The 15,157-nt window shown below is 34.7% G+C and overlaps 1 pseudogene; it reads left to right on the top strand.

Annotated features, from left to right (window-relative positions):
- The first annotated feature begins 14,066 nt into the window (after positions 1–14,066).
- Positions 14,067–14,862, top strand: LOC112415803 (60S ribosomal protein L15 pseudogene; annotated as a pseudogene).
- Positions 14,863–15,157: the final 295 nt, after the last annotated feature.

Raw genomic sequence — 15,157 nt, 5'->3', positions numbered from 1 at the left:
AGCTACTGGTCTTAGTCTTATGTGATTTTTTTCCTTTGGCATCATGGCATCTTTCTGTCCCTGCTCTCTGAATATAGGAAGCAAAAACTGGTACAGGGCACATGAGAGAAAGTTCCAAGGATAATGCAGAATACTAGGGAAATCCATCTGAGCTCAGTAAGGGAAACAATGGAGAACTATCAAAGGAGACACCCTTAAAAGGGTAACAAAAATAATAACAGCCAAAAAATAATCAAAACGTTTCAAAAGTGAAGACAGCTAACATACTATGTAAACAAATGTAGCAGTATCTTCTATGGATCCTTTTTGGAAGCCAGAAAATGTAGCAGATTCTTTTCTAAGTCTTGGGTAGTCTTTCTAAAATGACTTTTCATTGGATATTTTACAAAAGAACTTGTGAAAAATATGCTAAGTTAAAGTTAAATAGATTACTCTATAGCAAGATAGTTCAGTTTCTAAAATGCCAATACACTGCTGAAATCTCCAACAGGAGAAATATGAAATGTGTTTTTTTCCCAAATGGAATACTTCTTTCTCATGTGACATCCATTAATCTCACAGAACTTTGTTTCTAGAATTGTTTCATGGAATAGGGTTTGGGGAACATTGCTTTAAAGTATAAATTATCTTTCTGCTGGCTTTCTCTTGTATGTCAATAAGTTGCTATTAGTAATTCCCAGAGTCCAGAGAGGTTTTCTATTCAGCTGTTTGTCATTCAGTTGACTGAATAAAGAAATTGAGTTCTTTTTTGTGTATATAAAGGCTTGCATGTATATCAGGGAGCAGCCTGAAATATATCAAGAGACAAAATGAAAATAACCTCTTTCCTGATTTCTGAGTCAGCATCCACTATAAACAGAAGACTACCCTTTTCTTGTCTTTGAATGATGAGTGATCTCTTTCCCCCTGGGCTTTTTAGTTTGCTGTAGCTTATACCATATGACTCGCTTGTTTCATGCATTAATAACAAATATCTAATTTTTAATCTTATATTTAAACTACAATAACAATTATTTTGGTGAAAGTTATATTGGTGATTTCAAGAGCCACAGTTTTATTCTATTGTTCCAAAACTTGATTTTAACTGCACCTCCCATTTTCCATCTTTCTAATCCAAACGAATGTTTGTTGCATAATGGTTGAGGCCCAATTCATAGAAATACTGTGCATTGTTTTACACATTTGACTACTTCTAGATTAAGGTATTTTTCTTATCAATATTGTAAGTAGAATTGTGATTAATTTGTTTCATTGAGTTAGTAAAACTATTTAAAATTTATCCTTTGATTTAACTTCTTAAGTCATCCTGCAACCATAAGGAACCATTTTCTCCCATGATATGTGACATCTTACCAAATTTGTGGATATTTATATCTTCTCTGTTTTGTGCGATTTTAAATGAATATATTCTGATTAACCACAACAATGAAAAATATTGATAATTCGATGTTCCTTGGATTTTTTTCCTCCAACTACTTAAAGATTTACATAAATCAGTATTTTCTCTAGAATTCTAAATTGAACATCTTTTATATTCAGAGTAAAAAGCACACAGTCACTTCCACCTTTAACTGACACTTTTGCAATGAATGGTTGATTCATTAATACACATGCTTTTCAGGAAGTACAATTTTATTTCAACCAAGTTCTTCTGACATATTTCTACAAAGTCCTTCTGAGAACAGAAGTCTTTCTAAAACAGAACATATGTTTCATTTTACAGCCTCTCTCACTTTCTTGGTGATTGTGTAGATTTATTTCCTTCCAAGCTGGCTGAGGTGTTTTCCAAGTAGTTTCATAGATATGTAGAATGTTTCAATAGTTATGTAGCAAAAAGTATTACAAATGTGCATATATATGGATGGATTATGTTTAAAAGATCTTTCAAAAATTATGGTGTTCTCTGAAAGTGGGGCAAAATCTCATCTTCAGATATTGGTTGGTATCCAAACACATTTGAAACAACTATTGTTCTCATTTGAAGCCATAGCTTGAAATGGTAAAATACTGGAATTTAAAAGAACTGGTTCTCAGGGGTAGTAAGAGGGCATGAATAGCCAATGAACAGGTCAAATAAATCAGTTTATTTGATGAGTATCTTAAGTCAGAGATTTACTTCTTTTTGTATTACCCTTATAACCTAGCTCAGTAATAAATGCTTATTGAGTAAATGATGAAATAAATGAATACATCAAGAACATGGGTTTGAACTGTGCAGGTCCACTTACAAGGGGATTTTTTTCAATAAATATACAGTCTGCCATCTGTATCTGAGGGTTCTGATTCCACAGACTGAACAAACTTCAGATCCTGTACTATGTTTATGCCCCAAGTTGGCTGAACTTGCAGATGTAGAATCCCAGGATATGGAGGGCTGACCATGGGACTTCAGCATCTACAGATTTTGGTATCTGTGTTGGGGCCAGGAACCAATCCCCCTCAGAAACTGAGGGGTGACTGCATAGCATAGTGAGAGAGAGAAAGAACCTCACATCATTGAAGAGGACACCATCAAAAAAATCAACATGAAAAACAATTCAGATTTATCCATTTATTCAAAAATATTAAAAAATAGGGCTTCCCTCGTGGCGCAGTGGTTGAGAGTCCGCCTGCTGATGCAGGGGACACGAGTTCTTGCCCCGGTCCAGGAAGATCCCCCATGCCGTGGAGCGGCTAGGCCCGTGAGCCATGGCCACTGAGCCTGCATGTCCGGAGCCTGTGCTCCGCAACGGGAAAGGCCACAACAGTGAGAGGCCCGTGTAACACACACACACACACACACACACACACACACATTATATATATATATATATAAATAAACCTGAAAGTCTATATCATGTATGTCATGTATATAGACAGGATTAGTGCATACCAAGTTGTACAAGTTGAATATTTTTGCCCTTACTATATTCCAAATCAAGTTTTATAGATTTCAAAAGAAACACACACACACATACACACACACACACATGCACACACACTCCTACTTTCTTGCATGAAAATGTCTCTTCAAGAAGTATATATTGATAGGAAGCATAAACATCAGTTCTGTCCTTAGGGTAAATGACAATAAACTAACAATTTGACAACTTCAAAAAAAGCAAAATGGATTAAAAAAAAATTTTCCATCTCAACCAATGTTGAAATGAAACGTATCCGGGTCCTTCTGATGATTAAAAGTATAGTGTAGCCAAGCATTATCCTGCCTCTTAGGAAGTGAGCAAAATTTGTGATTACTGCTTCTCTCTGCAGAATATAAATCCAGACCAGACTCCCATTGACAGGGCAGATTTAAAGCAACACAAGAGATTCATTAAATTCCCAAAGTCCATGCCCCTGCCTCCTGACATTCTCAAAAATCTTTTTTGGGAACTTCTGAGGTTATTTTCTATTCAAGTTCACCTTAGAGATTTTGATACTTTTATCAGCATTACTGCTAGATGTTGCATTGAAATTTCTTATGATTGATTTTTTTATCAGATAATAATGCCATTTTCATGAATTTTATGAAATCTAGATAATATTTATTGCCTCTTAATAGTATTTGCAATGGAAGCGCTGAAGGCATCATGACACCTTGTTAAAGAGTTGATAGAAAAAGGTCACATGATAACCAGTGTCTCTGACAGTCCTTAAAATTTTAACAGCAGTAGCTGTCTAGTAGCTCGGCTGATTTCTGACAGCTGCTATGATGAGAAAGACCGGACTGTGGAAAAGGATGTATAACTTCTCTCCACTGACCTTCAGGCATAACAGCTGTGCACAGTCCTATATGAAAATTTCGAATGAACAGTTCAGATGTAATTTATATACACTCAGTGTGTTGGATTTTAAATGTTGATAGTTCTATAAAGCAATAGCTGCATTTTACTCAATGTAGCTTCCAAAATATAATTATTTCATAGTTTAATAACAAAAAACTTTATGAAGACATCATGCACATGTATGTTTGCACACTTGTATTAATATATCTTAAGTATAAATAATAGAAGTGAAATTTCTTGTATATATTAAAAAGTACAGTTAACATTTTGATAAATGATTACATATTTCCCTCCTAGACAGTTGACAAGGACTTACAAGTTCACAGAATGTCCAAAAGTTATTTTTTCATATACCTTTGCCAAAAGACAAACTTCTGAAATATTTTCCAAGATATTAGGTAGAAAAATAATGCTATATGTTTTAAATGTTTATCTAAGGAAGAGTGAGATTTTTTTCATATTTATTGAACATTTATAATTATTTTTCTATTGGTCACTAATTTTTCTGTAACAGCTAAAAAACTAAAGCCTGCTCAGCCTACCTTCTCTATATGAGTGCTATCTGCTGACAAGACAAAAAATAAAATCATCAACAAAAACACACACACATATACACACACAGACAACTCTACCAACTTCCTTTGAGGCAGAAACTAAGGAGGGTAGTGGTTTGAGATTCAAACCTTAGAAGTAAACTACTTTCAAGGGCATAAATAAACAGAATGCTTGTAGGAGTATTAGTATATGCTGGTAGTTTTACTTATTATTTTTTTGTTCATGAACTCTATCAGTAAGGGTTTGGATTTTGTTTGTTTGTCAGTTTGGGTTTTTTGTTTGTTTTTTTCTTTTTTTAAGAAGTTCAAGTATTCTTTAGTCAGTTTAAAATGTACCACACTGCATTTTCGCAAAAATTCACTGGTACAAAACACTTTGCAGATGCTGAGAAGGCAATAAAAAGTTGCCTTCAACTTTTAAACTCATTACTATAAATTATTCTTACAGTACTTTGCAAATTCAAAATTTTCAAACTACATCTTATTTTTCTAAATTGCCCACAGCACTCAAGGTTCCTGAAGCTAAGAGGATTAGGCAGGGGAAAGTATAGATAAACTTTTCACTCCAGCAGAACTGCACAGGAGGTATAATTACTATAACCTAGGGATCTTAGTGTATACTGTACCCTGTTCTCCATCTACAAGTCTGAAAAATTAGAATATTTAATGAATATTCTATAAGAACAGTCAAAGGAAGTTAATATAATCTGTCTATTGGCAAAGAATGTCATGATAAACATCTTCAAATGGACATTTTAAAAAACACTCATATGAACACACAGAAAACTACAGAACAGAGTTTTGAGCATTGGAGTAAAACAACTATATATTCTCAGTATATTCCCCTAGAAGAGTGAACAGTAGTGAGACAAGCACTGTGGAAAAACCTCCTAGGAGAGTTACTACAGTAGCTCAGGCAAAAAAAGATGGCAACAATTCTGAAGTATTAAAGTTAAACATGGAAAAATAAGGGCATATTAAATGTTTCAAGAGAGAGTTAAAAATATTTGGTATTTGAAGGACTATTGAGTGATGGTACTTAAAGGAAAGGGAAATATCATTGAAGACATTAATGACATTCTGGGATGAACTATTAGGTGGTTTTGATACTGGACTGAGACAGGTATCCCAGGAAAAGGAGGAGCACTCTTGTGTCTTGTTGTTCTGAGGTTAGGGAGAAATTATGAAATCAGTTTTAGACAAGATTTTGAGTTTCCTGTGAGACATCAAGGTATGTTAAGTCAGATTCTTGGAAATCAAAAGGGAGTTCTAAACTGGTGCTATACATTTCTAAATAATAGTCATATTGATGTTATGGGACTAGATATGATCACTCAAAGAGACAGTGTAAGGTAAGAATAAGAAAGCCCAAGGGGCTCCCCTGGTGGCGCAGTGGTTGAGAGTCTGCCTGCAGGGGACACGGGTTCATACCCCAGTCCGGGAAGATCCCACATGCTGTGGAGCGGCTGGGCCCATGAGCCATGGCCGCTGAGCCTGCACGTCCGGAGCCTGTGCTCCGCAACGGAAGAGGCCACAACAGTGAGAGACCCACGTACCGCAAAAAAAAAAAAAAAGAAAGGCCAAGGATTGAGGCCTTTAGAGGAATAATGAAATTTTGAATGAATGCAGACAGAAAGAAAGATCTAAAAACAGACCTAGAAGTTGGAAAGTCATCTATGAAGCAAGAGAAAAACCAGGAGATTGTGGTGTCACACAGGCCAAGTAAAGAGAATTTTCAAAGGACAGTATTGTCAACCGAAAAAAATAAAATGCTTCTGGAAATTTAACTAGGATAACTGAAAGGATTATTTTTTATGGAACATTATGTAATCATTCTTAAATTTAGTAAAAACAAGACTCAAAATTCTTATCACTATATGCCTGAAGCCAGTGAAATAATTTCTAAGTAATTTTGATAATAACAATTGTGCAGAAAACCATGTATATTATAGCTGTTTTATTCTATACTTTCAAAAACAATTGAAAATATTTTAGATATGCAAAGAAATTTAAAATATAATATCCATATAATGTTTTTGAAAATCACTGCAATACTGGCACAAAAATCAACAGAAAGATCAATGGAACAATTTACATAGACCTGAAATAGATTCTAGTATATTTAAGATTTCAACATATCATAAAAAAGGAGTCAGTAATGAATGGAAAATCACACATTCCTTCAAAAATACCGATGTAATGTTTGGCTATTTGAACAAAAAACCATCTTACTATATTGTGAAATAAATTTCAGGAGGATTAAATATTTATTTGTAAGATTAACATAATTTAATTCAATAAAGAAATTTAAGTAATTAAGAAAATTAAAATCATTACTAGAAATAGAATAAATTTCCCCACTCATTTCATAAAATTACTGTTGTATTTGAAAGCTAGATAAAGAAAACTCAAGAAAATTATAAATTTGTATCACTTGGAGATAAATATTAGCTTAAAAATCACAACGGTGTATTTAAAAGTAATATTTCATGATCAAATACCTTATCTCAGAAATACAAAGATCACTCAACATGTTGTACGTACATGGTCTAAGTCAATAGACCAAACAGAAAAAACATATTATTACATCAATAAATATATATATAAAAACTTCTGGTAAAGTTCATTTCCTATTTAAGAAATATACTCCTAGTGAACTACGCAATGAAACATATGGATAAACTCCAAATCAAAAATTATAAAGCAGAAAATTGGTGAATAGAACCACAACAAAATTAAGAATCTTAATGTTTAATAAAGATTACAAGATACAAACAAAAAGAAGAAAATTAGATAAGATATTCTCAATGTTTGTAAATAACAGAGCAGTTAAAGGAACTTCTGAAAATTCACACAACATGGAGCTGGACAAGAAGAACCTCAGAGAACTAATGGGCAAGAATATGAACAGAAATCCACAGAGAGGGACAACCAAAAGGCAAATAAGATGGTCAAACTCATTAAAATTAGAGAAATGCAAACAGAAGCAGCAATGGAATATAACTTTCCTCCCAGAAATTTGGCAAAAATAAAACATCTAATAACATAAGTATAGGCAGATAAGTGGGCATTCAGGAATCTTCATACACTAAAGGTGTAAGTGATGATTGATATATTCTCATTCTAGGGAGTAATCCAGCAATATTTAGTCAAATTAGATAAACACTTACTCTTTGTTTCAGATGTCCTTGTCCTGGTTATATATGCCAAGGAAATTCCTACACAAATCCGTAGAGACAGATTTAATGATGTTCACACACACTGTTTGAGTTAGTGGGGTTTTGAAGGCGATCTGGGTGACCTTCTTGGGGAAATAGATAAGTAAATATGTTAGATGCAAGCTAAAGAATATAAGTTATATAAACTATATATAATTATATATATATATATTTCACAAAAACACATAGAAATAAAAAAGAATATACATTTAAAAAATTAGAATGATTCCCTAAGTGGAACTGAAAAATGGAAAAGACTGGGAATATATTCATAAAGCCATATTGCATAATGCTGCTATATTGTCAAGAACTCCGAGTATTAAACTGAATTCTCTGTACCTGAAATTTTCTCTCTCTTTATCTAGCTAACTATAGTTTAGAACATTTTCTAAATATAAATTAATGAGAGAATTTCTAAAGAATATCTGATATTTTTGATATATTTGTATATATTTGATATATGTGACGGCATAAAGATTTATAAACTGTCAGAAAAAAAAATGACAAACTGAAAACAATCTTTGCAATAAATATAGCAGATGTAGATTTAACTGCATTGATATCTCCCGCGTCCCCTGCATCGGCAGGCGGACTCTCAACCACTGCGCCACCAGGGAAGCCCTCTAAGTTTTTATATATGTAAGTTTTTACATATCAATAAATAAGTACAGTTTCTCTCAAATGCATGTAAGACATTAATAGCCTATCCACATACAATAAATATAAATGCCAATAAACAGATTAACAATATCCAATCTCATTCAAAGCCGTGCAAATTAAAAAGCAGTGTGGTATTTTGCACTCAGCAATAAAGATATAAATTTCTATGATACTCAGTGCTTGCTAGATGATAGTGAAACAGAAATTAACTAATAAACCATATGCAAGTTGTGGAATGGCTAATATCAAGCATAAATATCTAAAAGATCCTATGATGAGCAAAAATGAAGGAGATCAAGAGCTGTGACATGAAATTTCGTCAAATGGAAACCAGCAAAAAAAGAAAAGAAAAGAGTCCTCATCTCTCTGTAAGTAAACAAAGAGGTTTGTTGAATAAACATTTTAAAAGTGAAGAGTCAAGATTTCTAAAATGAGCAGTCTCCAGTTATTCCTCATGTCTGTTCACATGCTAACTGAGGAAGTTTCCGGGAGCTGTGTCCTACAAAAAAAAAAAAAGGCTTATATGTAGTACAAAGCCTCTGCAAAAAAAGCTTACAGGTAAAGAGATGTCCAACTCATAAAGGGCTCATATAATCAAATATTAAAAATTTGAGGGATATCTAATGAATTGGCAAAATGCTGACAATACATGAAGTTAAAATATAGGCATTAAAACAAAAACAAATAAAATAAAACCATTTCATTATTTTCCTATTTATTTGCTTGTGTATTCATACCAAATATTAAGTCATTATCTATGAGTGGTAGGCTGATATGCAATTTTTGAGTCTTTGCTAATTTCTTTAGTTTGAAAGTTTTCAACCATGCAAATAGATTTAAGAAAACATTTTAAGAAAAGTCTGCTCACAAAAGCCCGTGAAATGAAGAACACAGTCAAACTTGAGTGCTGTTAGTTGACTTGTGTTCCAAATTTGGAGTGTCCAGTTCCCACTGGACACTGGTGGTGGAGATTAAGTGGCCTGGGGAGGATCTCTGGAAACCAGAATTTGTGAAATGAAGATTGGATTTGGGGAACAAGGGCAATGCTTATGTTTATAAACCATCTGAGAACAAAAACCTTTTTAAATTAAAAAAAAAATTGAAAAAACTTTTCTTTACAAAAAAAATTGTCAATGTATTTCTTTTTAATTTGTGGTTTTAAAATGTTATAAAAGAGGACTATAGTATCTTGGGACATTAAAAGTAAGACATGCACCAAAGTTTTGCTAATAAGGCACAAGAGTAGTGAGTGACAGGCAATTTCAAAACCAAAATGATTACATTTTTTTCACATAGTTCTCATAGCTTCACCACTGTCATATTTTCAGAGAAGCACCTAATTTTTAGAGTTCCTGCCAGCTTCCTGCATTTTGCTTTATTTCACCTGACAAAACTAGTATTTACCTGAAGTGTTAGGAACAGTTTCACAGTAGTAATTAAGGAAATGTAATGAACAGAGGTTGGTGGCAAAACACTTTATTACTGATTCTTGTCATGTCTTTTCATTATATATTCAGCTTATAAGCTTAGAATATTATTGGCATTTATGAATTGAATAGGATCTCTAATAAAAATCACAATGCTTAGTAATATCTCATAAACAAAATTCATTGTATTTTTCAATGAAAAACATTCCTTAATTGTGAAAATCCCAAACCTGAATTCAGTACTTTAAATATCATCAAGTAGTAACATTTTCTTTTAAGTCATTTCCCTGCTTTCTTCAAGTTAACGTCAGGAAACTTTTTGCTACCTGTTATTTCACCTTCCTTTCTCTCTCTCTTCCTATGTATATATATATATACACATATATATGTATATATGTGTATATATATAGTCACATATATGTATATATGTGTATATATGTGTGTATATATATATCACAGTCTATATTTGCATAACAACAGTGCCAATAATCAGAAATGGGGAAAATGAGAATATATGGTAAATGGTTAGCTAAACTGAAATCATCAACTGTGGATGAGACATATACTGAAAGATACCTTATACCATATGATAATGGAAAACCTGAATTTAGTAAAAACCACAGAAATTGTAATACATTTTATCTGAGTACTTTGTCAAGTATGCATCTTTTGTGAACCTCAGTATCTTCCTGAATAGCAGGTTTAATGGTAATAATGAACATATCTCAGGATTGTTTTGGAGATTCAGAAAGGAAAAGAGATAGAACATATATAGGATATAATCTATAAAGTTGTACTGAATAAATTACATTGATCTGATTGTGTATAATAATATCCTAAATGGTGTCTCTACCTCTGGTCTTGCTACCCAGTATTACCCCCACTATATACTCCCCTCTGAACTTCTGGTGCTAAATAAAATATCTATGTCTTATATATCTATGTGTCTCCCTACACTGCCCAAGGTAATACTTTTCACATAGTATAGCCACAAAGATGTGTTATTTAAATCTCAAAAAATTATGTTAGATAAATTTATTGTTTGTTGTATGTTCAGACATACCTAGAGAGGTTCTGCTTCTCTACTGTCATGTCTTATTGTGTTCACGCAATAATTATTTTTTTCCACTGGCATTTAGAAAGTGTAATTAATTGAAGTAAATAGTTACAAAGCAAAAGTCAGTACTGACAGCTGCTTTTTTAAAGCGCTGTTGAATCAGTGTCATCTCCACATTTATCTGAAGTCAAAATGCTGACAAACTGTTATTAAATACACTTATGTATTCTAACTTTTTTTAAAGTACAATTGTATTTTCTCATCTCTCCTAGCTACTTTGTTTTCTCCTACTACCTCTACCTTGAGTCAGTTAAGGATGGCCATGTTTCACTCAGCATTAAAGGATACACACAGACTTAGCTTAATAAATACCAAGTTGAAACCTGACAGGAATCATCTGTGCCCCTCTCCAGATTGATGGACCCTTTCCAGGAAGCTTTAATGTGCACATAAAATGTCATCTCTCTGAAATAATTTGCAGAAGATTAGTTCCATGGTGATTCAATTTGATAAGAATGGGTATTAAGAACTACCTCAGTGGACTTATTTGTACGAATCTGGCTTATTGGTCATTTCCATAAAGATCACTGAAGTGTAGATGATAAACCAGCAGGAGGAATAGCTCTCGAACCACCAGCCCCCAACCATCCCGACCTGCCAGCCTTCTGGTTGCTGAATATTTTCAGTTTGCTTAATACATATCTCTGTTACATTTATGACCCAGGATTCAAACATGCCGCTATCACTGGGGGCCTCTGGGTCTCGAATTATAGCACCTGGATACCAATTGTCTTCGTATATTTTATTTGTTTTTAAATGAGAGACCTGTACTATTATTTGTCATCTTAAAACTTATAAGCTGGAGGGAAATGTCAAAGTAGAAAATATTTTTGCCTGTGAATGGTGGAATCCTGGATAATGTTTCTGTTTTGTTTCATTATTTTGTTAAATTTTCTTTACTTTTCAAATTCACTGGTCATCAGGAAAAAAAATATAAAGTGAAACATATTTAAAATGATGAATGACCAAATGACCAAACAGGTCATTTAAAATACCCAGAAATAATAAAACAAGGAATTCTCTCCAACCTAGAAAAGATCCACTGTCATTTTAGTTGAGACTATGAGTGTCATCAAACTATCAATCTTAATATATGAGAAAAAGTGTTAAGCAAGCAGACACATAAAGAATGTTTACACGTAAAGACACATAAAGAATATTTATCACAGTGTAGTAGCTTTTACGAACAGGATCCAAGGATCAAAGAGTAGCTTTTCAAATAACACTTAATGATTATTTTGTGAAGTTTTTGTTAACCATTTGTTTTCACCTTCTAAAGTCTTTGGAAAAAGGCTCACATTTCATCCATTTTGCCCTTTTTCACTTCCTTATTTCTTCCCTTTGTGCTTAAAAAGACTAGTTCATATTCTTAAGACATTTACTTTTTTTTGCAACACTACTCTCTTCAAATGTTTTCCTACTTAAATGCTAAGGAATACATTGAAATAGATTCTATAAAATCAGATAAACTGAACTACAAAATGAAGCCTTTAATATGTCAGTATCTAAAATAAGAAAATGATTTTTAATACTAAACTTAAAAAGGGATATGATTAACGTTTACACAAACCTGATGGGAATGAGTACTGTGATGACGATCTTAGGTGAAAATATCACAAAGCCAGATATCCACATACCTGTGCAGCTGAAAGCTACATAAAAGGACGAACCCTGTTTTTAATTTGTGTTTACTCATTATCTTCCTAAGTATATACAGTAGAGTTAGTGCCCGAGTGTTTTGGGATTTCTCTACTAAATTTCTTACAAGAGGCCGGCGAAGTCCAACTTTTTCCAAGTGGTACTTACACTACAGCCTTAATACTTGCCCTGACCCTCTGACCACCCTCACTGTTGCAGGGAAGAGCCATTGTTGTTTCATGCTGCACTGTCCACCTCTGGGCAGCACTGCTGCTGCTGCTACAAATGGTGTGTTGCCATCTCTCTCTCAGTACCACCAACACTTCAACTAGGTTCATGTATGCCCTTCCGCGGTGTTCCACACCTCAGTGTACTAGGCACATATCTGGTACATTGAAGCCAGAAGCTAATGATTATTTATCTTTTCTTTAATACTTTGGTAAAGGTACTTTTACCCCTCACCCCAATTCTACCAAATTTTTGGTAAAACCACTGCTGTAGATTTAAATTACAGATTACTTTTTTCTTCCTAGTAACTACACATAAGTTCATGAGGTGGGCTGGTGAAGGATTCGAGTGACAAACCACATAGCACTAAAAACCACATAGCATTTCTTCTCTCCAAGCCTAACACTCTTATGGAGTCAAGTTTAATCCCACCAAATTCATCTTTACTTAAAACATTAATAAAACAATTTGTGCCAAACACTATCATAAATACTTTATAACATTAACCTATTTAATTCTTATTCCAAATCTAAGAATCAGGTACTCTTATTAGCCACATTTCACTGATGAGAAAACCGCAGCAGAGAAAGGTTAACTTGTTCTAGGTAACACAACTAATAAAAGAAAGATTCAAGCTTCAAACCCAGGCATGCTGGCTCCAGCTCTGTGCTCTTAACTGCTCCATATTAAGGCAGGCTGCCTCTCTCTTCACAGAAAGCAACTCAGTATCTCATGTAAATATACAGCCGGTAAACCTGATCTACATTCCATGTTAGTCTGAAACTGCAGCCCCCTACAGAGACATCATGCCCTTGAATTGACTTCAGTCATACGAAATTGACCACATATATTCATCAATGCTTATCTTTTTGTTTCAAAGCGTAGGTGATTGCTCAGATGCATATTATCATCTTTTTCCTTTTATTTCTGAACATTCCTCTTCTAATTGTATTATCTTATTTTTGTTCAATGCTAGGCAGGTAGCATAGAATAGAATTTAAGAACATGGATTTTGCAGCCAGGCTATCTGAGTATGAATCCAGACTAATACTTTTTGTGTGACCTTAGGCAATTTACTTACCCTTTTTGTGGCTCAGTTTTCCCATATGTAAAGTATGAATAATAATAGAACTTACTTTTTAGGGTTAATATGTTAATTAAATTATTTTAAAGTGTGTAAAACACCCAAACAGTCCCTAGCATGTGGTAAGCATTAGGACAGTGTATGCGCTGTATAAAACTTGTATAGTCTGCTACCGTTTTTTATGCTGTTAGTTTGATCTTTGCTAATTATTGAACAATTATTATTCATACTTTTTTGTAATTCTAGAGGTGCACAGTTTATTCCCTAAGTCTCATAAGTATAATAAAACAACAGACTACCTATTAAACCCGTTTACTCATACATTGTTGAGAAGAAGCCGGTTAAAAGGTAAAGACTTGCCTTTCCGTTTGGCGGCATCCATCAGGTGAGCCGAGATGGGCGCTTACAAGTACATCCAGGAGCTGTGGAGGAAGAAGCAGTCGGACGTGATGCGCTTTCTGCTCAGGGTGCGCTGCTGGCAGTACCGCCAGCTCTCGGCGCTGCACCGGGCCCCGCGCCCCACCCGGCCCGACAAGGCGGGCAGGCTGGGCTACAAGGCCAAGACAGGTTATGTGATATATCGGGTTCGCGTGCGCCGCGGTGGCCGCAAACGCCCGGTCCCGAAGGGTGCTACCTACGGCAAGCCAGTCCACCATGGCGTCAACCAGCTCAGGATTGACCGGAACCTTAAGTCTGTTGCCGAGGAGCGAGCGGGGCGCCACTGTGGGGCCCTGAGGATCCTGAATTCTTACTGGGTGGGTGAAGATTCTATGTACAAATTTTTTGAGGTTATCCTCATTGATCCCTTCCATAAAGCTATCAGAAGAAACCCTGACACCCAGTGGATCACCAAGCCAGTCCACAAGCACAGGGAGATGCGGGGTCTGACGTCTGCAGGCAGGAAGAGCCGCGGCCTCAGCAAGGGCCACAAGTTCCACCACACGATCGGTGGTTCTCGCCGCGCAGCCTGGAGAAGGCGCAATACTCTTCAGCTCCACCGCTACCGCTAATATAAGTAGTGTTTGTAAAATCCTTACCTAATAAACAGTTTAGGACATCCACGTCTGCTTAAAAGTGTTTTTTAATCTGTCTGTTAAAACTAGTTGTCTGCAGATTGCTTCATTGAATGCATTGTCAAATTCTGAAAGTTGAAGTGCAATAATGTTTGAAGATTTTAAGTGATGGTGTGTCTTGTTTCTAATAAGGGGGAAATGCCTTTGTTTTTTGCTTTATTAGGCAGTTGATATGTCCGTGTTTAAAATGCTGTCTGGTAACAATAGGTGTAAAATTCTGTAAAAGAGGAGCGCAGAAACTAGCCATGTAGATTTGTTGGTGCATGTGATGAAACCTACAGCTTTATTGGGGTGATGCAATGCTCTGCTGGTTTACTCTAAAGTGGCTGTTTTATGGAATTTGGCAAGGAAAAACTTTAAATTGGGTTTTCCTTGGAAATGTGAAGGATGTCGT

Source organism: Neophocaena asiaeorientalis, unplaced genomic scaffold (genome assembly GCF_003031525.2).
Source record: "Neophocaena asiaeorientalis asiaeorientalis breed wild unplaced genomic scaffold, Neophocaena_asiaeorientalis_V1.1 scaffold48, whole genome shotgun sequence".
Classification (NCBI taxonomy): domain Eukaryota; kingdom Metazoa; phylum Chordata; class Mammalia; order Artiodactyla; family Phocoenidae; genus Neophocaena; species Neophocaena asiaeorientalis.
Note: the sequence above shows the minus strand (reverse complement) of the source record. Positions and strands in the feature narration are given on the sequence as shown.